The sequence below is a fragment of the Bos grunniens genome, chromosome 2, assembly GCF_055505025.1.
Source record: "Bos grunniens cultivar Pamir isolate PY7600 chromosome 2, Bosgru_T2T1.0, whole genome shotgun sequence".
In the NCBI taxonomy this organism is placed as follows: Eukaryota; Metazoa; Chordata; class Mammalia; order Artiodactyla; family Bovidae; genus Bos; species Bos grunniens.
In genome coordinates, this window is record NC_141166.1 from 18,854,987 (window position 1) to 18,882,144 (window position 27,158).

The 27,158-nt window shown below is 37.8% G+C and overlaps 1 protein-coding gene across 50 annotated transcripts in view; it reads left to right on the forward strand.

Moving 5' to 3' along the window:
- The window catches only part of TRIP12 (thyroid hormone receptor interactor 12), a 151,338-nt gene that overhangs the window by 16,222 nt on the left and 107,958 nt on the right, over window positions 1–27,158 (forward strand). The window contains exon 1 of one of the 50 annotated variants that reach the window (XM_086337188.1): window positions 992–6,873. The exons of the other annotated variants lie outside the window; for them this stretch is intronic. The gene's annotated coding sequence lies outside the window, so the exon portion shown is untranslated. Of the gene's footprint in view, window positions 1–991; window positions 6,874–27,158 lie in introns of those variants that run through there. 50 annotated transcript variants of the gene reach the window in all.

Below are 27,158 nucleotides of genomic sequence, written 5' to 3' on the forward strand. Positions count from 1 at the left end.
TGTAGAATCTACTGCAAAGTACGGTGAACATGTTGTTTTTCAGTGTGGCTTTTTACCAGTGTTTACGTGCTTCTCAGAGTGCTGTGAGTGCACCAGAATGTCTCATTCCTGACTCTTGGCTGTCATTGGTGAACATTATTACCCTGAGTCTTAAGGCTCTCGTTGGCAGTTGGACATTACTAAATTCTCTGCTTTTTAAGAGACTTAGTTGCTTTTGCTTTGTTTAGTAAGTGCCTTCCCTGTCCTCTCTAGTCGATGGGCTTGGCTATGTTTAGACCTACTCCCTCTAGCTTTTATTATGCTTTGAGTTACAAAACTACTTGCTAGAATTGTGTATTAAGTGGGTAAGTTGAGAGTGAAGACTTGCACCCCCCTCCCCTTTAAAAAATATTTATTTGGCTGCACCAGGTCTTAGTTGAGGCACGCAAACCCTTAGTTGCAGCATATGGGATCTAGTTCCCCAATCAGGGATCAAACCCCAGGCCTCCTGCATTGGGAACTAGGAGTCTTAGTCAGTCATTGGACCACTAGGGAAGTCCTCCTGCGGTTTTAAGAGTGAAAATTCTTAAAACTCAAAGGTATTGTAAAAAGTATATTAGTTCTCAGCACTGCCTTTTTTTTTAAGTTGAAGGGATCAATAAGGCCTTTTTAAAACAGATTAAACCTCTGGTTTCTGAAAATTGTAAAGAAAAAAATAAGTATTGTATTATCTGCAGTAAGTAAGGGCCTGTTGTATACCAGGCAGACATATGCAGAACTTGTCCTTAACTTTCATCTCTCCCTAAATGCCTGAAATTCCTAATTTCATTCCTAGATGTCTTTCCCTTTGCCTACCATTCTTTAGTAATGGCTCCCACTGTCTGTACTTGCCGCTTGAAGAGTCTTATTAGGTAAGAGGACTTAAACATTTTAAAAAAGAAACTTCTAAGTTTATAGTAGTTTCAGATTTACAGAAAAGTTGTGAAGATAGTTACCCTATACTCCTCCCCAGTTTTTTTTTTTTTTTGTAAGATCTTGTGTGATAAGTTTGACTCAGCTAGTGAACCAGTACCGATGCATCACTACTGCTCATACTTGAGGTGGGCTTGCTTAGTCTTCACCTGATGTCTCTGTTCCAGGATGCACCCAGGGTGCCACGTTACATTTGGTGAGCAGCTTTTAAAAACTCTTCAATTTTGGAGGCATGTATTTCTGATCATAAAGTACAGAGTGATAGTTAAAATCTAAATGAAGAAAAAGGAAAATTAAGAAACACATAATCTTATCACCTGATTTAAACATTTTTATATTTTCTTCTAGCTTTTGTTTTAATAAAAATGGGTCCATATTATGTTTTCCCCCACCCATGCTAGTGTGATGAACATTTACCCAATTTATTATTAGTTCTTTATTACTTTGTATTTATGTGACAACATAATTTATCCAGTCTCTAGTCCTTTGTTCAGAGAAGGCAATGGCACCCCACTCCAGTACTCATGCCTGGAAAATCCCATGGGCGGAGGAGCCTGGTAGGCTGCAGTCCATGGGGTCTCTAAGAGTCAGACACGACTGAGCGACTTCACTTTGACTTTTCACTTTCATGCATTGGAGAAGGAAATGGCAACCCACTCCAGTGTTCTTGCCTGGAGAATCCCAGGGACAGGGGAGCCTGGTGGGCTGCCGTCCCCAGGGTCGCATGGAGTTGGACACGACTGAAGCGACTTAGCAGCAGCAGCAGCAGCAGCAGTCCTTTGTTCGATTTTTTAGAGAACTATTATTATGTTTCAAGGAATAGTTCTATACCTCAAGCCAGTTTTTAAACTGGCTTGGAGGTGTCTCCCTCCCTTGTGTTTTGTATTAACTTGGGAAATGTACTGTGTGTGTGAGGTGTGTGTGTGTGTTGTAGCACTCCATGGAAGAGGTGGAAGGCAAGGGTCTTGTGCGGGCTGGCTCTTGCCCACTTCTTTGACATCATCTCCTGTGTCTTTCGCCTTTGACTGGTTCTGCTTGTTCCAGCATTCTGCCTGGAGTGCTCTTCTAGATCTTACCTGGCTCTTGTCTCATGCATGAGGTCTTGGCTCAGATGTTAGCACTCACAGCAGCTTTACTTGTCACCCTATCCGTAGTCATTCATTTATCGGATAGAAACATTTCACCTGCAAGTAATAGAAAACTTGACTAACGGGGTCTTAAACAGCTCAGGGTTTAATTTTATTCATGCGGCATGGTTTAGCTGTACAGTGGTTCAGACCAGGCTCTGTCCGAACCTGCTTTGCCTTTCACAGCACAAGGTTCTCTTGGACACCAGATAATGATCATGGCTTGAAGAATGTCATGGCTTGTCTATTTCACATTCAAGGCAGGAAGAAGAGGAGGGCTTTTTTTTATACTTAAGAAAGCAGAACTCTTCCTAGCATACCTCCTCATACCTCTTACTGGGGAGAACTGAATCATACCTCTGACGAAAACAAAATACTAATGTATTTTTAATTTTTTACTTCTAAGTATTTTTGTGCAGAGGTAGTTTTAGGCCACCTGGCTTTTAAATTCTTTGAACTGCAGTACATGATAAGATACATGTGTGTAACTGAAATAAACTTCACAAATGATTCTTAACTGTTACACATGCTGCTATTGATATTTTCTGTTCTCTATTTTGAGGAGAATATTTGGTTATGACCTTTTATGATGAAGGATTCTTAGCCTTTATTGTGATAAGGGCTTTAACAGTCTGAAGCTGTGGGCTCCTCAAAGTAATATTTTTAAACTCATAAAGTCAACACATAAGAGAAAACCCAAGTATGTTACAGTTTAGCTTGTGATTGTGTGCTCAGTTGTGTCTGACTCTTTTGTGACCCATGGCCTGTAGCTCTCCAGGCCCCTCTGTCCTGGGATTTCCTAGGCAGGAATACTGGAGTGGGCTGCCATTTCCTCCTCCAGGGAATCTTCCCAACTCAGGGGTCAAACCCGTGTCACTTGCATCTCCTTTGCTGGCAGGCAGATTCTTTACCACTAGCGCCATCTGTAAAGCTGAAACTCTAGCTCTCAAACTGTTAAATTAGTTTGTTGTTGTACTGTTTCTTTATTAGCACTTTCAATAACATAATCTAGCAGCTGTTCAAAGTAGTGATGAGTGTAAATGATATTTTGAAGTATCTTCAACAATTGTAATGTGATATGATAATATCTGATTTCTCTTGGTGCAAAATCAAGGTACTGCCAATAATATTGTGGTTTGTTGCCTGTTCATGATAGAAATGTTAAATTTCAGTGAGAGGTTAGTGAAATTAAGTTTTTCAGTCCAAATTTGTGAACCTCTTTGATTATAAACCCCTGGTGTAAATTGCTTTCAAGGCGCTAATCTTACAGTTTGAGGAACACACTGGCTTTGGCCCAACCATGACTCATCTCCTACAGCCAGGGGAGTGGCTTACTTCTTGGAGGTGAGAAAGTTTGTACTCCTTGTAAAGCAGGATTCTTCCAGCAGGAAGGAGAAATGAGGTTTCGGTAGGGAATACTGTCTTGTACCTTCTCCTGACTGTAGTTTCCTTAATTTTCTCACAGTATTACCTTATTTGCTGTTTGTCTGCCTTCCCTAGGTTCTTACCATGTGGTTCAGTGGTAAAGAATCCACCTGCCAAGCAGGAGACATGGAGTTCAGTCCCTGAATTGGGAAGATCCCCTGGAGGAGGGCATGGCAACTCACTCCAGTATTCTTGCCTGGAAAATCCCAAGAACAGAGAAGCCTGGTGGGCTAGATAGAGTCCATGGAGTCATAGAGTCGGACATAACTTAGGGACTAAACAATAGCAGCTGCCTTCCCTAGTAGAATATAAATTCTGAAAGAGGAGAGACTGTCTTATTACCCTTTTCCCCCAATGCCTAAAACCTTTGAAGTAGGGTAATCAATAAATACTTGTTAAGTAGCTGAGTAAGACCTGGCAGTCCTGCTTAACAGTTAACCAGATGAGGCCTGGATGTCCTCTCATTGCCACCCTCCCCCAAAACAGGTGCAACTGATGTAAAGGCTTAAAAGTGAGAGCATTTATGTAAAGTCACTGCTATGAAGTGCTGTACAAATGAGATGTTTTTCCTTAATGGAAGATTGTAAACTGACTTGTGTTCATATGATTCCTTGCATTTTTAGAAGTGTAGGATATATCTCAGATAGTTTGTTAACTTCAGGAGCAGACATGTTTTTGAAAAATGGTATAGAGGAATAAAAAGAAAATTACTCTTGGTAATGAATTGTCATCTCAGGACATTAAATGTCCCTGGAGTTAACCTTTTTATCCCCCGTCCCCCAACCCCCTTTAACCTTAAAATTATCTGCTTTCTCTCTAGCAGGCATTCTTTCCTTTTTAAAGTAGGTTGACTTAAAATGCAGCAAACCTGTTAAATGAAAGTGCCGAAAGAATTGGTTGCTAGCATTCATTTTAAGTTGGTGGTTACATCTTATTTTAAGGTTTTCTTCAAGCAGTATTCCTGAACTATAAGACACATCAGTACTCTGTGAAGTTAGAACATGAACATATGTTGATAAACTTTTTTCAGTCCCCATAACTGTCTTGAATATCTCCTCCTCAATCTTCAGGTTTAGTTAAAAAGCTTAGTTAAAAGGTAAACCAGTACTTTGTTTTGGATTACAGGGCTTTGTGAATCCTAGAACTTCTTGGGGGACAAGTAAATGAAGCTCTAGTACTTTGACCGCCTGGTGTGAAGAGCCAGCTCGATTCATTAGCAAAGACCCTAATGCTGGGAAAGATTGAGGACAGGAGAAGGGGGCGGTAGAAGATGAGATAGTTGGATAGCATCACTGACTCATCAGACATGAGTTTGAGCAAACTCCTGGAGATAGTGAAGGACAGGGAAGCCTGGCCCACTGCAGTTCAAGGGGTCACAAAGAGTCAGATATGACATCGACTGAACAACAGCAAGAGATGTTATATCCATGTTGCATTTATTGTTGTTTGCTTTAGAAAAAAATCATATTGCTTAAATTCATTCAACATTAAGTACTGTGGAATTTAACATTAAAATTTTTGTTAATTCTTATGTTAAATACTTCTGGTTTTCATCTTATTTTTATGTTTAATGGACTGTGAAGTAGTTCATTTCAGTCACTCAGTTGTGTCCAACTCTTTACAAACCCGTGGACTGCAGCACGCCAGGTCTCTCTGTCCATCACCAACTCCTGGAGTAGAGAAAATGTCATTAGTTTAGAGAATAGGAAGATGTGGTGTAAGTCATAAGGAAATCAGGTTTTCAGTGAGGTTTTAGTACCTGCCTTAGAAATGCAGTCCGCTATATTTAGGAGTCATTTCATTCTTAACAGATGATGATTGTCTTTAAAAAGTCAGTTGGTTTATAGTACTTCCCAATACTTGCAGGGAAAGAGTCTGGCATATCATACTTGGTTGGCATATTTGAAGGTTTAAAAGCAACAGATTGAAGGGTTTCCTTTCTATACAATACTTTGGAAGGCAGGATATTTTCAGAGCAAAGTGGGTTTTTAAAAATAGCTTTATTGAGATAAAATTCATATGCCAGGCAGTTCACTCATTTAAAGTGCAAAACGTGTTGACTATTCGGAGTTGTACAAGTATCACCAACTATCTAACTGAAGAAACTTTCATCACTCCAAAAGAAACCCTCTTATTTGTTGGATTCTACAGACTTGTAGGTTATGTTTTAGAATTGACCATTCCATTGTGATGTGCTGTCTTCCTATTATTTAAAAAAAAAATCTTAGTCTCTTGCTCCGCTGTGTGGTACTGTAGGCCTACCAATGGGAACTATTTGTTATTTGGCTTTCTCCTCGGAGGAGGGCTCACTCATCCCTTTTGGCCATTTTGACTTACTGTTTCTGCTTAAAATTGTTATTATTTTTTTAAAGTTTTTTGTTGTTGTTGTTGTGGATCATAGTTTTAAAGCCTTTATTTAATTTGTTACAATAGTGCTTCTGTTTTTTGAAATTTTTTTTGTCTTGTTTATGTTGGTGGTCCATTTTTCTGAGCCTCTCAGAGCCTCTTTAAATCTTGCATGCATCCTAGCGAAGTCTCCAATCTGCTCACCTCTGAGTCGACTTTATAAAGAAGGCCAGGGCAGGTTGAGGTCTCAGCACAGGGTAAAATCTTCAGGACACCTTTGGCACATCTGGTTTACTGTTGGTGTTTGTGATTTTTTTTTCCCAGAAGAAACTTAAGGCTCCTGTTTTACATTCTGGAGGTGTGGCAACACTTGATATTTCTCCCTCTGGATTATTTTGGTTATTTTTCTGTCATTTGTGAGTAAGACATGACTGAGCATAGAAATTTGGTGGCTATGGTTTTGTTCAGCTCCTTCTTTTGTCTAATACAAGTTTTGTCTTCATATTTTTCTTTAAAGTTTAATAAAGGATGGAGAAAGAAGTTACTGAATTTTATGAGTGATTTTAATGTATTCAGTTATGCTGTTTGGTACAGATTTTAGAATGGAACCTTATTTTAAGGATATTGTATATGTTGTCACTTAATGTTGATTTTTAAACATTTATATAACATACTTCAAATGGAAAGTTATAAACTGGGTTTGGTGGGTATGATTTATCCTTTTAAAGGACATTGTAAGTCAGGAGATTGCTAATCTGATTTTAGACTTAGATTCTTGAGCTTAGATGAATTTTGTTTGAGCCTCTCTTCTGTTAAATATGAATAAATTTTTTCTTTCTGTAATTCTGGGGTGGTTAGAATTAGACACATGTCAGAAGAAAACAAAGGATTTGTAAGGAACAGCAGTGTACAAAGACTTAATAGTTTTGCCTTCGTTATTGAAGTTTTGCCTTCGTTACTGAATCTTCACAAATGAGTCCGGTTTTAAAGAGCAGCAGTGCCACGGATTTTGAAGCATAAAAAGGTAAAGTAGGATGTAAAAAACAAATGCAGACTTCCGTCACGTTTGAGATCAATTAGCTGTGCGTGTCTAATGAAATCTTTAAGGATAAAATCAGGTAGCTGAGTCTTAGGAACAAAGAACTGAAACCAACAATTCAGATACCTGTTGTCTTTACTGTGGTTTGTCTACTTATCTCTCTCTCAAGACAGTTTCTCAGTGTGACTGTGTTAAACAGCCATTATGATGCCAGACTTTATCCTTAACAATCTAGGTACCCAAAGAGTCTTGGGGGATGACTTTCATTGGTCCGTCATAGGTCATTTGCAGAGGACTGAACCCTAGTTCACCTGTGTTGTGGGCTGTGGGAACTTGTTACCATGTGCCAGCTTCCATAGGCTCTATGGGATACAGTGGATAGAAAGAGGCAGATGGTTATATGCAGCATATTAAAAATGGTTGTCTATACAAGTAGTTTGTTTTCATGCTAAATTTTCATTTCAGTATGATGCAACTGCTTAAGTATAAATACTTGTTCAGTATAACCGTTGTTTCATCCATAGGAAATTTCATAGCGAAAACAAGACTGCAAACACTTAATTGTACCTGTTCAGTCCGACTCTTTGCGACCCCATGAATTGCAGCATGCCAGGCCTCCCTGTCCATCACCAACTCCCAGAGTTCATTCAAACTCATGTCCATTGAGTCAGTGCTGCCAGCTAGCCACCTCATCCTCTGTCGTCCCCTTCTCCTCCTGCCCCCAATCCCTCCCAGCATCAGACAGAGTCTTTTCCAATGAGTCAGCTCGTCTCATGAGGTGACCAAAGTATTGGAGTTTCAGCTTTAGCATCAGTCCTTCCAATGAACACCCAGGACTGATCTCCTTTAGGATGGACTGGTTGGATCTCCTTGCAGTCCAAGGGACTCTCAGGAGTCTTTCCCAACACCACAGTTCAAAAGCATCTTCTTCAGCGCTCAGCTTTTTTCACAGTTCAACTCTCACATCCATACATGACCACTGGAAAAACCATAGCCTTGACTAGACGGATCTTTGTTGGCAAAATAATGTCTCTGCTTTTTAATATGCTGTCTAGGTTGGCCATAAGTTTCCTTCCAAATTGTACTTGTAGTAGCATTTATTGAAATGTCTTAGTTTTGCAAAGTGCCATGGAACTCTTCGGAGTTGTAGTGTGCACTTTGAGAAATTTAAGGCAAGCGTATTTCATAAAACTTGAATAGACAAGATTTCAGATGAATTTTGTAGGGGCAGGTACAGATAATGAATTAGGGGACAATAAATCACAACCTTGCTGGTGGATAGTGAACTCTTGAGTTTAATTGCTATTTGTCTGTTAAAAGTATTTACAGTAGTCACTGTAGAAGTGTGCTTAGTTTCCAGCAGTGGGATTTTTATGGTTACCTTTTTTGTTTCTGATTTTTTTTTTTGGCATGACAACCTCTTTATCTTGATTTGATTTTTTATTTCTAAAATACATTTGAATATTAATTCTATTTATTTTGATTCCCGATTATTTATAGTCTGCCTTTGTGCATCATTCTTTTTTTAACTTTTATTGAAATGTAGTTGATTTGCTGATTTCTATTCATTGTGGTGAAAGAATATGCTGTATATGATTTCATTTCTTTTGAATTTGTTGATTTGCTTTAATGAGGCCCAGAATATGAATAGTTTTTGTCAGTATTCTAAGTATGTTTGAAAAGAATATGTATTTGCAGTTGTCTGTTAATTCTGTTGATAACAGTGTTCAGGTTATCTGTGTCCTTACTGATTTGTTTTTTGGTTGTCTTGTTGATGTTAGCTACAGAGAGAGGTGCTTTAAAATTCACCCTGGATTAGTTATTTTAAAATTTTTTGTTTTAAAGTTTAAAAATAAACTAAATTGGTATCTTCATGAATTGAACCTTTTATCATTATGAAGGTATCCCTTTTACCTCCAAGTAATGTCTTTTAAAAAAATTTGTAAAGTCACATTTTTTGATACTAAAATAGCTACAGCAGCATTCTTGTATCTAATTTTGTATGATTTTTTTCTATCTTCTTTTATATCCTTGTGTTTAATTCTGTCTCTTGTAGTTGAAATGTTTTAAAAATCCACTTTGATAATCTTAACTAGAGATTGCATTTTTACCATTTTTAAAAATTTGTTGCTTTCATTTGTATTTATTATTTTTAATAGAGGTATGATTCTAGACTTTGGATAGTTTAGAAACTAACAGTATATCTTAACAAAGTCTGTAATTAATTAGTACCTTTACTTCTTGGGCTTCCCTGGTGGTTCAGGTGGTAAAGAATCGACCTTCAATGTGGGAGACCTGGATTTAATCCTTGGGTTGGAACGATCCCCGGGAGAAGGGAATGGCAACCCACTCCAGTATTCTTGCCTGGAGAATCCCATGAACAGAGGAGCCTGACACAGGCTGCACAGTCCATGAGGTTGCCAAGAGTTGGACACGACTGAGTAACTAATCCTACAGTATTAAGTGTAGATGTTTTTTCTTGTGCTGTAATGGAGTGGTGTAATACTTGTTTAGCACTACTACAAAGAGTTAGGCGAAGTGTTGAATTGATTCTGCCTCCTCTAAGTTCACTGTTAAGTGGCTGCATCCCACCTGATTGGAAGACTTCTTGTATAAGGAAGGAATTCTACACTCAAGAGCTCTGAAAATAGAACCATTGGAAGATGTATAGGGTCACTGTGGCCTCTTCTCCAGTGGGTGGGTGATAGGGTTTTTCTTTTATATCTTCACCTCTGAAAGGAACAATGTTTTCTTTGATAATCTTATACAGTGTTAGAATTGGGAGACAAGGAATTCAAAGGATGAATTAATGAAATTTAGGTTGGTGCATTTAGATCAAGGATGATTTGCTCCATATTCAGAAACTTAATTTTTCTCATTTCTGATAAAGGTGAAATCTCTGTGAGCATATTTTTTAAAAAAGCAAGTGGTGATGACTCTTTGAAAGCAAACAAAAGCAACAGTTTCCTCTTTCCAAAGATAATCACAACAGAGAATTGAGTGCTTATTCTTTTTATAAAAGGCTTTTATTATGGGATATTCCAAACATACACAAAAATAGAATTGTATAAAGAACCTCAGTGTACCCAGGATCCAGCTACAACATCATCAACTCGTGGCTACTCTTTTTCACTCATACTTTTATCCCTACCCCAGTTATTTTGAAGCAAATTCTAGTTTTTATTTGATCTGTAAATATTTCATACTGCTTCTCTAAAAGTTGACTTTTTAAAAAGATATACACTAATACCATGGTAGTATAATAAAAAAAGATAGGTCCTTAATATTTGTAAATATCCAAAAATGTCCATATTTTCCATTCTTGTGTTTTGTTGATATTTTTCTTAAAACTTAATATGTAGATCCTCTCTTCCTTTTTTCCCCTTGTAATGTGTTTACTATATTTTCTGTGTTCCAGTTGATTTTCATAACTTAATCTAGTTAACCTTTTACAGATGAGGAAACTAAGGCTTTGCTAGGGTAAGAGATTTCTCCAAGTCACAGGTTTCTGGTGGAGCCAGGTTTTGAACGGACTGAAGACCTAGGCACTTAACACAAGTTCCTCTTTCTCTCCTGTAGACATTTAGGTATGTTTTTTCAGGACATTTTTTTCCTATTCATATTCAGACAAATACATAAAATTTTCCCCCTTCCTTCAGGTCTCAGCTTAAAATATCTCTTCAGAGAGGTATTAGCTGATGAAAAAGCTCAAGTAGCTTTTTTCTTTCCCCTTCCTTATTCTCTGTACTTCCTGTATTTCTCCTATTCCATTTTTCATATCACTTACCACAGTGTGCAGAAAGCTTTATTATTTTGTGTCTTCCCAGATGAGTGCAGGCTTCTTCAAGGCAAAGATGATGTCTGTTGATGCCTGCTGGATAGGCTTCTAAATACCTGTTGAAGCAGTTAAGTGTTCTCTCCATATATCAGTGTAATATTTACAAATCTGTGTCTGTTCTTAAAGACATGTAGCGTACCACAGAACTGCTACAACATGCTTATTTAACCATTTCTCTACTAAGAATATTTCAGTCTTCAGTTTTTTTCCTCTGTGACATACTGCAGCGGGCATTTTGGTTACATATATTCTTTTCCTTTTTTAATTACTTATTTTTTTGCTTGCACTTGGTCTTCGTTGGTGCGCGTAGGCATTCTCTAGTTGTGGTGAGCGAGGGCTGCTGTTTGTTGTGGTGCATGGGCTTCTCATGGGGTGACTTGTCTTGTTGCAGAGCGTGGGCTCTGGGCCACACGAGCTTCGGTAGTTGTGGTGCATGGGCTCCGTTGCCCTGTGGCATGCGGAATCTTCCGGGATCAGGGACCAAACCCCTGTCCCTGCACTAGCAGGTGGATTCTGAACCATTGTACCACGAGGAGAGTTTGATTACATATACTTTTGCAGACTTGTGCAAGTCTCTTTAGGCTGGCTTCCTGGAATATTCATGGGAGTGGAATTGTGAATTCTAAGGACATAAGTGGTAGTTTTTAATTATGGGCTATGGGAGTCACGTAAAGATTGCATAGGGTTAGGTGATATGTAATGATAGCAAAACAAGTGTAACTGGCTGCTCTTAAACCTAGCAGGTAATTAGAAGAGTGTAGGGGCTTTTGAATAATAGTTAATCTGATAGGGCCCTGCAGTCTGTATTAAAAACTAAATTTTAGGAATAACAACTTTTGTATTTGTCCTGGCTATAGGTTTGTATATATTCTGGCTCAATATAGAAACAGTCATTAGCACATATTTATTTTTGGTGAAAGTGCTACTATTTGTAGAAATGTGAGACACTGGTCATTAGAGTATGACATTCTGGGCAATACTACAACCCTGCACTAGCTGAGCTATTGAAGGGAGTACTCGAGTATGTCATTCTAAATGTGGTGTTTTGTTTTTTTTAATAAACCTTTGAAAAATATTCTCTTGAGACTGTTTCTGAATTTAGGTGGCAATCCGTATGACATACATGATCTTAAGCACACATTTGGCACTGTACATTGTTCACCTGTGTTAAAGTAGTGGTCTGTGTATTTTCTCCCTGACTTTGAATTACATGTCATTGCCTTCTTTCTCCTGAGCCTTAACCACAAACTTAGTAATATTTGTTCCTGAAAATTCTCCAGATTTAATACTATTTATGACAGGGTACATATCTGTTGTTTCCAAGAGTTTGTACTAATCTGTGATTATCACAGCGTTGAAATAATATTTGTTGCAAGGCAGGCAAACTTCCTCATACAAGCTATGTTAAAGAAATGAACCTCTGTGATTTCATTATTATGGTGGAGTACACAGCACTAACAAGAATATGTATTAAAGTAAGTACTCTGAAAGTATTGCCTTATTATGTATGTCCCTATGCTCTAAAGGTCATCTGCCAAACATAAAATTGTTTCTGTCCATAGGGAGCACCTTGGTGTAATGTGTAGGCTACCCTGAATTTTATTTCCAGTAACTGATTCTTACCCAGCAGGCATCTCTCTGTCCCTTGGTGGAGAGGCATTTATAAATAATTCTCTCCTCCCTCCCTCAGTAGTTCTTCCGTTTTGATAATCACACTACCTAAGAGTAGTGTCCCTAAGTCTTTATAAGGAGCAATTTGAGAAGTGTTCCATTTAGGAAAAGTGAGAATAAATATTAGGTCCAGTTTGGTTAGTTCAGTCGCTCAGTCGTGTCTGACTCTTTGCGACCCCATGAATTGCAGCACTTAGAGCTGAATCAGATTTTAGAAACTACCAGCTCAATAACCTTTCCCTTTTGTCTATTCATTCCTGGCTAGTAGAGAGGAACATCTTTAAGAGGATGTACTAAAAATGCTAGTGTAAGCTGACCTTCAGCCTCCACTGACTGGCTAATTATGGTAGCCAACAGAACTGGGACTTGTTGAAACTGGACCTATGAGCCATCTTTGGCGTATGGGCTAGAAGTTGTTGACTCTAATCTTGAGACTTTTACAAAGAAGAAAAAAATAGTCTATTAAATGTAATTAGTAGTCTGAAAGGTTATACAAGCTATATGCATTAAGATAGGATTTATATTAGGGACTGAGTTGCTCTGTGTCTTAGAAGTAGCTGGGCTGGGCTGCACTGTGATCAGTTGATTGGTGATTGTATTATGATGTTGAACAAAAAGAAACTTCTGGTGCCAGGGATAGATACAAGCTCTCTGGCAGTATGTCATTCTCTGTAGTCTGTGTTTTAGGCAGTTAAAAACTCCATTTTCTTGAAAACAGGATTTATATTACAAAATTACTATTTTTTTTTTGAAGATGAACATGTGCCTGGGATACAGAAACCTGTGAAATAAGCAGAGTGTTTCTCCAGTTTTTAATAATGAGATCACATAATTTAAAAAGAAAATTAAGCTGAGAAAAGAATGCTCTAAAAATGTTTTATTTTTTGAGGTATTATTTCTGGTTACTTTTACCGGCTAACACCCACTATAGAGCTAAAATTTGCAACATACATAGATTTTTAAATATTTTTTTGTATAGGGAAATAGCACATGATTCAAAATGCAAAAGGCTTTAAAGGGTCCTATTCTAAAAAGTATCTGATTTAAATAATTTTTTTAATGTATTCTGTATTGATAATTTTAAGCCAATGATTATTACATATATAGTAATACATATGTTGATATATTCTGTGCCCAGTATTCTGTATCTGCTTTTTTGCTTAACAATAGAGTTAATACTCTTTGACAATAGAGTTCCATTTTTAGTGTATATAGTATTTTCCTTCTAACTGTGGCGGAGTTAAAACTCTTTAAAATTGTCTTCTTCCTATTATAATTTTTTTTACAATTGTGCAATAGTTTTTTTTTTTTCCTGTTTCTTCTATTAACCATGTTCTCCCTTTTTGTGTCCTTCAGATTTTTTCAGAATACCTTTTCACCATTTTGAATTGCTTCCTCTGCCTGTTAGTTAATTCTCAGATTTGCTTTTGGTTATTTTCTACCTTTGAGCAGAGCATATCATCTTGGTAGAAAGTCATTGTGTTACCTTTTTCTTGGTGACTTAGTGATTGTTTGCCCAACTGATCTTCCTTTTAATCTTTTTCTTACCTGCTTCTCTCCTCCAGTTCTAGGCTGTTTTTTGTCTTGGTTAATCAGGGCCCTTTTAAATACAAATGCCTGCCTGCCTCCTTTTTTAGTTGCCTCACCTGGATTCTCACCTGCCACAGAATTTTCAAACTGCCTTACAATTGTGCTCATTTTGCATGCTAGAAGGTAATGTTCAAAATCCTTCAAGCTGGGCTTCAGCAGTACGTGAACTGAGAACTTCCTGATGTACAAGCTGGATTTAGAAAAGGTAAAGGAACCAGAGATAAAATTGCCAACATTCATTGGAGTATAGGAAAAGCAAGGGGATTCCAGAAAAACATGTACTTCTGCTTCATTGACTATGCTATAAGACTATGTGGATCACAACAAACAGTAGAAAGTTCTTTAAGAGACGGGAGTACCAGACCACCTTACTTTTCTCCCAGTAAACCTGTTTGCAGGTCAAGAAGCAACAGTTAGAACTGGACATGGAACAATGGACTGGTTCCAAATTGGGAAAGGAGTACGTCAGGACTGTATATTGTCACCGTGCTTATTTAACTTCTGCACAGAGTACATCATGCTAAATACTGGGCTGGATGAAGCACAGTCTGAAATCAAGATTGCCCGGAGAAGTACCAATTACCTCAGATATACAGATGATATCGCTCAAATGGCAGAAAGGGAAGAGGAACTAAAGAGCCTCTTGATGAGGGTGAAACAGAATGAAAAAGCTGACTTGAAACTCAACATTGAAAAAACTAAGATGATGGTATACGGTCCCATCACTTCATGGCAAATAGATGGAGAAACAGTGGAAACAGTGACAAATTTTATTTTCTTGGGCTCCAAAATCATTGCAGACAGTGACTGCAGCCATGAAAGTAAAAGATGCTTGCTTGCTCCTTGGCAAAAGAAAGCTATGACAAATCTAGACAGTATTCAAAAGCAGAGACATCCCTTTGCCGGCCAAGGTCCATATAGTCAAAGCTATGATTTTTCCAGTAGTCATGTACAGAGATGAGAGTTGGACCATAAGGAACGCTGAGTGTTGAAGAATTGATGCTTTCAAACTGTGTTGCTGGAGACGACTCTTGAGAGTCTCTTGGACTGCAAGGAGATCAAACCAGTCGATTCTAAAGGAAATCAACCCTGATTATTCATTGGAAGGACTGACGCTGGAGCTGAAGCTCCAGTATTTTGGCCACTTGATGTGAAGAGCTGACTCATTGGTAAAGATCCTGTTACTGGGAAAGATTGAGGGCAGGAGGAGAAGGAGATGGCAGAGGATGAGATGGTTGTATGGCATCACCATCTGAATGGACATGTGTTTGAGCAAACACCAGGAGATAGTGAAGGACAGGGAAGCCTGGCATGCTGAAAGCTATGGGATCGAAAATTGTTGGATACAACTTAGCTACTGAACAACACCTCCCTTGCCAATCTGGCATGGGAAGCTGGCCCCTAGGAGGAGGTATTTTGATCTTTTGTTGCCCTTGGTTCACAGTTTATAGTTTTTTTCAAAGAAAGGGTCATTGACAGGAACTTTTAAGATTATTTTCTTACCTTTTTTTTTTTTTTAATACTCCATAGTCTTTATCTCTTCCCTCTTTTTGGTACAGATTTTATTGTATCTGGCAAGTTTTCTTCTCTGATTTAGGGTGTAACCAACTTTTCTCTAGTTCCATTATAAGTGAAGATTTCTCCTTAATTTTTTAAACAGTTGCTCATTTTTCTTGATTTCAGGGAGGAAGTAAAGAAAGGAGCCATTTCCCTGCTATCTCCTATTTCTATTCTTGCGATAATATCTTGGTTAAATTAAAAAAAAATCTTTTGAATCAAGGGTGCTTAGGCTCGAGTATTTGTAGCTATTGTGTAATTAATATGTTAATTTTCTCTGTTGAAAAACAGAGACATTACTCTGCTGACAAAGGTCCATATAGTCAAGGCTATGGTCTTCCTTCCCAGTGGTCACATATGGTTGTGAGAGGTGGGCCGTAAAGAAGGCAGAATGCAGAAGAATTGATGGCCTTCGAACTATGGTGCTGGAGAAGACTCCTCAAAGTCCCTTGGACAGCAAGGAGATCAAACCAGTCAATCTTAAGGGAGATCAACCCTGAATATTCACTGGAAGGACTGATGCTGAAGCTGAAGTGCCAGTATTTTGGTCACCTGATGATGCAAACAGATGACTCATTGGAAAAGTCCCTGATGCGGGGAAAGATGGAGGGCTGAAGAAGAGGGCATCAGAGGATGAGATGGCTGGACGGCATCACTGATGCAGTCAACATGAACTTGGGCAACTCTGGGAGATGGTGAGGGACAGGGAGGCCTGGTGTGCTGCAGTACATGCATTGACACGACTGGGTGACTGAACAGCAGCAGTGTGTTTATAGAGATAGTTGTGAATCTTAATTTCCACTGAACAAGAAACAGGACCTTTCTAAGAGAGCTACAGTATGAAGTGTGTGGCTTAATACTAAAAAAAACAGTATTCTTTGTGAAAATGATGCCAAAATTAATCTCATTGACTTTTGCCAGATGGCAATAAGGTAGAGTCTCAAGGCCTATTGCAGTCATAAAATGTGGGTGCTGGCATCAATATGCATGCCCAGTGTTGAATTCCGTTGTTCAGTGTTGGGCAATGCTTAGAAGATCAAGTGTTGGCTGCAAGCTCTTCAGTTTGTGATTTGTTTGTAAATGAAGGCATAGTATAGAAATTACTCAGTTTGGACTCTGGAGGGTCAGTTGTGACCTCTTTCCATCTCTGTTAATTAACTGTCAACAGATCAATACATACAGAGTGGTTAAATTCATGTTTAGGAGTAGAATGGCATCATGGAAAGTGTACCCGTTATTCTGGAGAGCTGGATTCAGCTGTTCTGGTCCGTCTCTGAGTAGATGTTGCTCTGGAGCAGTTCACTCTGGATGAGAGTTTCCTCCTACAAAAATTTCCACACCTACAAAAGGTGTGGACTGGCACTTAGGTTTGGATTTCCAATCTCGGTAGGTTCTTCATGCCGCTGGGCAGTCCTCTGTTCCCATAGTCAGCTCCTTTCCCTGTTTGTGTTAGGTAACTCTTTGAAATCTCCGTTCTCCCTTCCTGGTCTCATACTTTAAAATCCAGGTTTTGTTAAGCTAGGCATGTACATCCTTGCTGCCATTTGTCATTTCTTGTCTTGGAGATTGATGTGCTTTTCTTCTAAGACCTGTGCTCTTAATTCTTTTTTTCCTCCTGTATGATCTTGTTAGTAAACTGTACCTTTTTCCTGGTCCTTTTCTTTCATTCGTTTTCTTTACATATATAGATATGGTCCAAACTTTTTATTTATTTGTTTGGCTGTGTCAGGTCTTAATTGTGGCACGCAGGGTCCTCCTTGCATCATGTGGGATCTTTGTTGCAGCACACGTACCCTCTAGTTGTGGACTTAGTTGCGTGTTGGATCTTGGTTTCCCGGCCAGGTTTGGAACCTGCGCCCCCTGCATTGGAACCACAGTCTTAACCACTGGACCGTCGGGAGTTTCAACATACAAATTTATTGTCTGAAACCCTAATTAATAGGAAATAGCAAAATTAATGTTCTTTTAGAAAAATTTAGTAATTCCTAAGTGAGCCTGTTAGTTTCTGTCATATGGCATTGAAAAGATAAACAGTTACCAAAATTTTTTATGTGTTTTAAAAAACTTTTCTTAACCCTTAGCACCAGAAACTAGAGTGACATTTTAATGCAAAGTCTGCTGAAGTTTGATAAACAGAATTCTAGACTTTTTTCTTCATTGCATAGATTTTATTGTCTAAATGTTTCTTGATTCCCATCTCTTCATTTCAGCCTCCATTGTTATTGGACCCTCATCCATCCTTCGAGCTTCCCTGGCGGCTCAGTTGGACAGAGGGCCTGGTGGGCTCCGGTCCATGGGGTTGCAGAAGAGTCAGACATGACTTAGTGACTAAACAACAACATCCATCCTTAAGTCTGTTTGGTGACTTAATAGTTGATCTGCTTATCTGTAGGTCTTAAATCCCAAGTTTTTATCTTTAGGCTCTTCATGATACAGTTTAGACTTATTTCTAGGTCCATGTTCTTCCTGTACTTCATGTTTCAGCCCCAGGGATGAACTTACCTAGCATCCCTTACATTGTATCTTAATCTCTTATTCCTCAGTGCCTTTCCTCACAGTTCCACCTTTTTTTTTTTTTTCTCTTTAACCATTTTTAAAATTGAAGTATAGTTAATTTGCAGTGTTGTGTTAGTTTCAGGTGTACAGTAAAGTGATTCTATGGTTTTTCCAGTGGTCATGTATGGATGTGAGGAAAGCTGAGCGCTGAAGCATTGATGCTTTTGAACTGTGGTGCTGGAGAAGACTCTTGAGAGTCCCTTGGACTGCAAGGGGATCCAACCAGTCCATCCTAAAGGAGACCAGTCCTGGGTGTTCATTGGAAGGACTGATGTTGAAACTGAAACTCCAGTACTTTGGCCACCTCATGCAAAGAGTTGACTCATTGGAAAAGACCTTGATGCTGGGAAGGATTGGGGGCAGAAGGAGAAGGGGACGACAGAGGATGAGATGGCTGGATGGCAGCACCGACTTGATGGACATGAGTTTGGGTAAACTCCGGGAGTTGGTGATGGACAGGGAGGCCTGGCGTGCTGTGATTCATGGGGTCGCAAAGAGTTGGACACGACTGCGAGACTGACTTGAACGTGATTCCATTGTACACACGTATATTTTTTCAGATTCTTTTCCATTATAGGTTATTACAAGATAGTGAATATAGTTCCTTGTGCTATAGAATAGGTTCTTGTTGTTAATCTATTTTATGTATTGTAGTGTATATCTCGGAGAAGGCAATGGCAACCCACTCCAGTACTCTTGCCTTGAAAATCCCATGGACGGAGAAGCCTGGTAGGCTGCAGTCCATGGGGTCGCACAGAGTTGGACACAACTGAAGTGACTTAGCAGCAGCAGTGTATATCTGATAATCCCAGATTGCAAATCTGTCCTCCCCGACCACTCTCCTGCTGTTGCCATTAGGAACTTTAAGTTTTTTTCTATGTCTGTGAGTTTATTTCTGTTTTGCAAATAGGTTCATTTGTATCATTTTTTAGATCCCATATATGAGTTATATTAGATGATGCTTATCTTTTTCAGTCTGATTTACTTAATCTCATAATCTCTATACCCATTCATGGTGCTATGAGTAGTATCACTTCATTCTTTTTTCTGGCTGAGTAATACTCCATGTTATAGATAAGTGCTACCTCTTTTTTTTTTGGTCACACCTTCCTTATCCATGGACATTTAAATTGCTTCCATGTCTTAGATATTGTAAATAGTGCTGCTATAACTATTGGAATATGTATCCTTTTGAATTACAATTTTCTCTGGATAGATGTCCAGGAGTGGGATTGCAAGATCATATGGTAATGCTTGTTTTTAATTTAAGGAACTTCCATACTGTTCTCCATAGTGACTGTGCCATTTTGCATTCCCACCAGCAGGGTAGGAGGATTCGTTTTTCTCCACACCCTCCCTCTCTAGCATTTATTATCTGTAGACTTGTCAGTGATGGCCATTCTGACTGGTCTGAGGTCATACTTCAGTGTAGTTGTGATTTGCAGTTCTCTGAGTTGCAGTATTGAACATCTTTTCACGTGCCTGTTGGCCACTTGCATGTCTTTGAAGAAATGTCTGTATAGGTCTTCTGCCTATTTATTTATTTTTATATTAAACCACATGAGCTATTTGCATATTTGGGAATTAATTCCTTGTCGATCTCATTGTTTGCAAGTATTTTCTCCTAGTCTGTAGGTTTTCTTTTTGTTTATGGTTACCTTTGCTGTGCAAAAACTTCTTAAGTTTAACTAGGTCCTGTTAATTATTTTTGCTTTTGTTCCCATTACTCTAGGTAGTGGTGGTTGTTCAATCACTCAGTCATGTCAGACTCTTCGCAACTCAATTACTCTAGGAAATGGATCCAAAAGAGTTTTGCTACAATTTATGTCATAGAATATTCTACCTATATTTTCCTCTAGGAGTATTATAGTATCTGGTCTCAGGTTCTGGTCTTTAATCCATTTTGAGTCTATTTTTGTATATGGTGTTAAGAGAATGCTCTTAATTTCAGTCTTTTACATGTGGCCATCGTGTTTGCAGCATCCCTTATTGAAGCGGTTATCTTTTCTCCATTGTATATTCTTACCTCCTCTGTCATTGCTTAATTGACCATGGGTGCATGGATTTATTTCTGGCCTTTCTGTCCTGTCTCATTGATCTGTATGTCTGTTTTTGTGCCAATACCAGACTGTTTTGATGACTAGCTTTGTAGTGTAGTCTTAAGTCAAGGAGCCTGCCGCTGCCAGCTCTCTTTCCCAAGATTGCTTTGGCTCTTTGGGATCTTTAGTGATTCCATATAAACTTAAAACAAATTTTTTTTGGTTCTAGTTCTGTGAAAAGTGCCCTTCATAATTTGATAGGGATTGCATTGAATATGTGGATTGCCTTGGGTAGTATGGTCATTTTAAAAAAATCAATTTCTTCCAATCCAAGAAGATAATATATCTTTCCATCTGTTGGTGTTGTCTTTCTTTCTTTCATCAGCGTCTTAAGAGTTTTTAGAGTACAGATCTTCTACCTCCTGTTGTTGTTGGTTAGTTACTAAGTTGTGTCTGACTCTTTGAGACCCCATGGACTGTAGTCTACTAGGCTCCTCTGTGCATGGGATTTTCCTGGCAAGAGTACTGGACTGGGTTGGCTTTTCCTTTTCCAGGGGATCTTCCTGACCCAGGGATCGAACTTGTCTCCTGCATGGGCAGGTGGATTCTTTACCACTGAGCCATGGGAGAAGCCCTCTTTTGTCTCCTTGCAGTGCCATGCTGTGCTAAATTGCTTCAGTCATGTCCAGCTTTGTGCGACCCCATGAACTGTAGCCTACCAGGCTCCTCTGTCCATGGGATTCTCCAGGCAAGAATACTGGAGTGGATTGCCCTTCCCTTCTCCAGGGAATCTTCCCGACCCAGGGATCGAACTGGCGAGTCTTAGGTCTAACCTGCATTGGCAGGCAGGTTCTTTACCACTAGCACCACCTGGGGAAGTCTCCTTAGGTAGAGTTTATTCTTGGTACTTGATTCTTTTTGATATGATGGCAAGTGGAATTGTTTCCTTAATTTCTCTTTCTCATATTTCATTGTTAAGCTCTAACCTTTTAAATTGGACCTTTACAACCTGCTGAGGGCAAATTTAAGTTACCCTTTTTGTTTGCAATATTACCTTTATACTGCTTCTCATACCATTTAGCATGTTTCATGATAATTATTCATTTAAGGTTTGTTCCATTAAACTGGTTATCTCATAGAAATATAAGGATTAGTAGTCTCTAGGTATTCCCCTAGCTTGGAATGTCATGTTCTCTTAATATTTCGAATTTTTAGAAAAGGTATAAATGTAGAATGTTTTTCTGCTTTTGTTCAGGCACAGAGTATAGTCATAGGAGCCCGGAGTTTAGATCAAACCCATGTTTGCTGGCCTTGTTACCTGTTAGCTTTGTAGCCTTATGTTGATTACAGTGTACTGTGTGCCACAGTTTCTCTGAAAGAAATTTATTTCCAGTCTGTACCAATTTTGTAGGGTTGTGAAAATTAACTGGAGAGGTACTTTGCCTGAGACATGGTAAACACAAAATAAACATTACCCATAATCATTTATATTTCTGTGTTCACTTTCAAATCTGTATTTTTATCAGTAAATGTTACTTTCTAGAGTTAGAAAAAATATAATTTGGAAATACTATTTTTACGTGTTGCACAGTATTTCAACATGACATTAGAATGGTTTCAAATGCCCCTAAATTGAATTAAATGCTTAACAGACCCCATTTGCAGATAACCTACTCTTTTCCCTGTAGTCAGTGGCTCTTATTTCTTAACAGAACTTTTCTGATTAACTGGAAGAAAGAAAATACATTTCTGTCTTCCTTAATGGAAACCAGTGTTTAGCTTGCTAAACAAATGTTTAGTTCATTAAAGATTCATAAGCCACATTGCACTGTTCTCAGATAAAACTACTAAGAGTTTAACATTTGACTTGTAACTATACTATGCTATATGTATTAATTTTTTTTTATTACCTCCTTCCTGAATCAGAGTGAAATATAAACAGTTCTAAATGGTTTTATAGAATTTCAGGGGTTATTTTTCCTTCTCTACTTCTTTTTTCCTAATTCTTTTCTTTTTTTCTTTTTAATTCTTTTCTTATTCAAGATATTGGACTTCATGAATCCCCTCCTTTTCCCCCAGATTCACCAGTCATTTATTGTACTTTTAGGCACCCATTAAATGGCTGCTGTACGTGTCAGGCGCTGTTCCAAGAGCCTTATAATTGTTCTTTTCCTAAACCCTAAGCTAATAGTATTATCTCTATAGTTTAATGGTGAAGGAAACAGAGATGAAGGTCAGGTATTGTATGTCTTATTAAGTCGCAGAGCTAGGATTTGAGCCTCGGCCTTTCTGTAGGATAGTTGAGTAGGGGGATATAGAGCAGTAATAAGCTCTTTGTGAGCACAGATTGTTTTATTTGCCTCTGTATCTCAGCACCTCTGAATCCATTGCTTTTAGGGAAGCTTAAAGGATATTCATTCCCATTTTAAAGATAGTCGTGTTTGACGCTGTTGTTCCTGCTTAAGCCAGAGTGACTTCTGTTAAAAGCTAGGGTGGCTTCCATTCCATTTTACTGTAGAGTTGTTTAATACTGCCCTTGGTACGTTTAACTTACTGTCCTTTCTCCTAAGATAGTAGTGAGTCATATCCTTTTTGATCTGGTGTTTGCAGTTGTTTACCTCCACAATTCTGGATGTTGTTCGTTGCGGCCTGCATGTCCAGATGCTAATACTTGTTGAATGCAGGCAACTTAATTTTGTAATGCTGCAGTTTCCTTATTTGTAAAGTAGGAATAATAAGCAACACGGTTAATAAGACTTATTGGCACATTTAAATCTTGTTTATTAAGATAAACAAATGAATAAAGTGCTGTGGAAATTGTGTTAATTACTGTTGCTATTAAACCCCAGTTTTATAATCTGAAGCCAAATGTCTCTTTGGAGGACAATATCTAAATGAAAGCATAAGAAATTGAGGATTGGGGAGGGGAAACACGTTGGATAAATAAAAAATTCCCTTTAAGTGTCAATTCTGAAATCTGCTAACTTTCTACAAATGGTCTGTGGGATATTAGATTTTTAGAAAAGTGTTATCTTTACTGTGAAAATAATAGAAGTTTTCTTCAGTGTTTAAGAGTTGCCTGTCAATAGATGATAGTGGTTACATAGGTAAACGTATTAGCTTGGTTTGGGGCTGTACATGACTGCTCTTGGTCACTAAATTGGAGATATATTCCCCAGTCTATCCAGCTTCCTTCATGTGATAAAAATTTTGCACAAATGCTAACTTTTATTTTCCTTCATACTTTTGGCCATTTGACTAGGAAGAAGTACCATATCTTCCATATACCAAGTTAACTATAACTTTAATTTTTTCCCCTAGCCTTAACCTATCTTCTGTGATTTTGAATTGTGAAATTAAAGGAAAACAATTTCCAGAATGTTCACAGTTGAAGGTTTATTGAAAGAATGTCCTTATGAAACTTTGAGAATGAATTTTAAAATATAGATTAATAATACAGTTCTTTTTTTCCTGAAGAAATTCTGTTTGCCTGAAGAGGTAAATACATTTTCACATAAAATTCATATGCCATTTAATCTATACAGTGGGTAAATTTGTTGATGCTTAGAGCTGTGAACAAAGTTATGAGTTTGTTTGCAGGGCAAGTTTTTTTTTTTTTTAATTGAGGTATAATTAGCATCCATCATCATATTAGTTTCCGATACACAGCATAATGATTTGATATTTTTATATATTGCAGAATGATTACAAAGTATAGTTAACATCCATCACCATATATACAGAATTTTTTCCAAAATCTACTTTCTTAGCAACTTTCAAATGTGCAGTACAGTAGTATTAACTTAATTATCATGCTGTGCATTAAATTCCTATAATAATAAAACTTCCTTGACAGCTGAAGTTTGTGTCTTTTGACTCCTTTACCCATTTGGCCCACCCCCTATACCCTGCTTCTGGTAACCATCTACTGTTCTATGAGTTTGCTTTCAATCTTGAACATATCAGTGTTTTTACGCTTTTTCTATTAAAATCAAAGTCATATATGCCATCTCTTTGATTTCAGTGCTTTAGGAATTAATGTCAAAGGTTTCATGTGGAAAATGTTGGTGATTATTTCCACTGAAATGAAGGCATATAATCCATGGTTAGAAGACTCATGTATTTCAGTACTTGAAAGAGTTATTAGTAGACTGGACTTAAACCTTCTAGCTTCTGCATTATGAGATGCCTATTAAGATGGAATCTTTGAGTTTGTTTTCATTTCAGTTTGTCAAAACAATTTTCAGCAATGTTTTTATTAGTGTAACTCTAACTTTGTTTTTAAAAATTTAATTAATAAAATATGGTAGGTATACTAATTGGTGAAGACAGCACAGAATACTCACATAGCAAGAAGGAAAGTATTGCATGCTGATTTTTGGGCTCATGTCTGGAGCCAAAGAGTTGAGAATTTCAGGTGAACTCTATAGAGGGGATAGGTTGCCTGCATATCAGGGTTCAGAGGACTAGTTCCTCATCAGATGACTTGAATGTTCTTCATTTGGAATTGTCTATAATGTAAAGCTTTGAACTTGATGACCCCCAAGGGTCCCTTCTGTCTCTGAATTTGTTGATAGCTGGCAGAGGGGGAGATCCTATGTGTATTATATGTTACTCTTATATTTACTTTTGGGCAATTCAAACTCCAAAGTTTTACAGAGCCTGGCCTCCTTACTTAAAGAGCAGTTTATGCTTTAAAAGCAGGTAGCACTTTGATAAATGTCTTCTTGCCACTTTTCCTCTCTTAAATTTCAAGAAGTATCAGTGCATCGCCTGGTGCTGATTGACAAACTCTGAAGGTTTTGGGAGCATCATTAAGGTTACTTTACTACCTATAGGTTAAATTAACCAGTATGACTTCTATATTCATTTGAATCACTTAACGCCCCATAACATACAGTAGGCATTTAATAGCCAAAAGTGGGCAGGTAAGATATCCTAAACCTCTTGAGTAATAGTTTTCTTTGCTTTTCAAAGTGAAAGAAACAGTATCATGCTGTTCTCTTGTGTCCACACTGTTGGGGGTCCAGGCGAGATGGCCTTTGAAGTGGTAAAACTTCCTGGATGAATTCTGAAATAGGATGGGTCTTTTATTTAGTTTGTGATGATGGTGGTTTAGTTGCTAATTTGTGTCCGACTCTTGTGACCCCCCCATGGACTGCATGCAGCCTGCCAGGCTCCTCTGTCCATCGGATTGTCCCAGCAAAAATACTGAAATGGGTTGCCATTTTCTTCTCTAAGGGATCTTCTGGACTCAGGGATCAAACCTAGGTCTTCTGCATTGCAGGCAGTCTCCTGCATTGCAGCAGATTCTTTAGTATTTGAGCCACCAGGGAAACCATACAAGGTCATACATTTTGTTGATACTGGAGTTAAGATCTGAACTCAGTCAGAGGCAGTTTGACACAAGAGCCCAACGTTTGTAATCAAATGACCTACCTTATTGCTTTCAAAGAATAGATAACAATTACTCCTTTCATCTCAGACCCAGTCCTCTTTCTCAAAGTCAGTCAGTACCATCTTCAGGGGGATACGTTTCAAGATCTTCAGTAGATTCCTGAAGCCATAGATAGTAGAGTTCTGTATATCCTGTGTGTTTTTCTTATACTAATGGCTGGGGAGCATATATATAATGGACGCAGTAGATAGAGGGATGATTCACGTTCTGAGTGGGACAGACACGGATGGCATGTGGTTTCACCAGCTATTTGGAATTGAAAACTTTACTTTGAAAATTGTAACTGAAAAGTTTAATTAGCCTATTTCTATTGTATTCTTCAAGGTTTTAGACATATTTCGTATCTAAATGCCATGTCTTAGTATAGTGTTTATTGATCCTACAGCAAACAGGATTATAGGATACACTTTTGGTTAAAAATTATTGGGTTCTATTTTTACTTAAAAGGAGCCTTTAAACAATAGTGTGTCACTGAAACGTAATGACATGATTTTCATGATAGAAACAGTGAAAGACAAGCTTTTAAAAGCAGTTTTGATTTTATATCATCAGATATGTGATGAACATGCTTTAATGTTTGCAACATGAACTCTGTACTCAATGATACAACTGTTTGTATTGTATTTATAATATACAGACTTCTCCTTAAAAATAAAGGATGAAACTCCCCCCCGCCAAAAAAAAAAAAAAAGAAAATTGAAAACTAATTTTTAATTCAATATTTTTGTACCATGGCTGATCAGGTAGGTAACTGAAACCATGGAAAGTGAAACTGGTGATAAGGCCGGAGGGGAGGGGTTAAATTAACAATGTCTGTTTTATGAATTTATTTCTACCAATTTTTAATGTGTAAATAATACATAAACTTACATATGCAAACCTTCTAAATTTATGTGTACACATAGATGGAAATTATACTGTTTTTCCTGTAGCATATCTGGGAGAGACCTTTCCATCAGTTCATGTAAATTGAACTTTCCTCTTTCTTTTTTAATGTTTGCATAGTATTTTCTCTTTTTTTCTTGATAAAATTGAGAGTAATTCTATTAGTAATTTGAACCTTCTGACTAAAGTTTATTTAGTATATTAATTGGTGGTGTAGTAATGTGTGATAGAGATGGCCGTTTTCTACTGAATTGGGTCAGTATGTGACTCAAAAGAAAACCCACTTTGCTGTTGCAGTGGATGGAAATCTCTTAAAATCCAGCAATAGATTGAGTTATGATTAATTTATTTTCCTTTTGGCACAACGCTTGTAATGTCATATGATTAGTCCTTCTGTTCCCGCCCCAATAAATAGAAGTTAACTAAAGAACTGTACTTGGAATTTGACTGGAGACTTAAAAATAGTGTCAGATTTGACTTATAAAAATTGCAGTTTTTTCTGTCTCTGTAGTAACTTTGACCTATTTTATCAGCTAAACTTATTTTCTTTGAGTATCAGCCTTTTCCCCTGTGTATTAGTTTCTTAAAGATAAAAAGTTGAAACAAATTAAGAACTCTGTTTTGAACTAAATTGTTATTACACTTACTATGTTCACAAATTTCTTATTGCTAACAT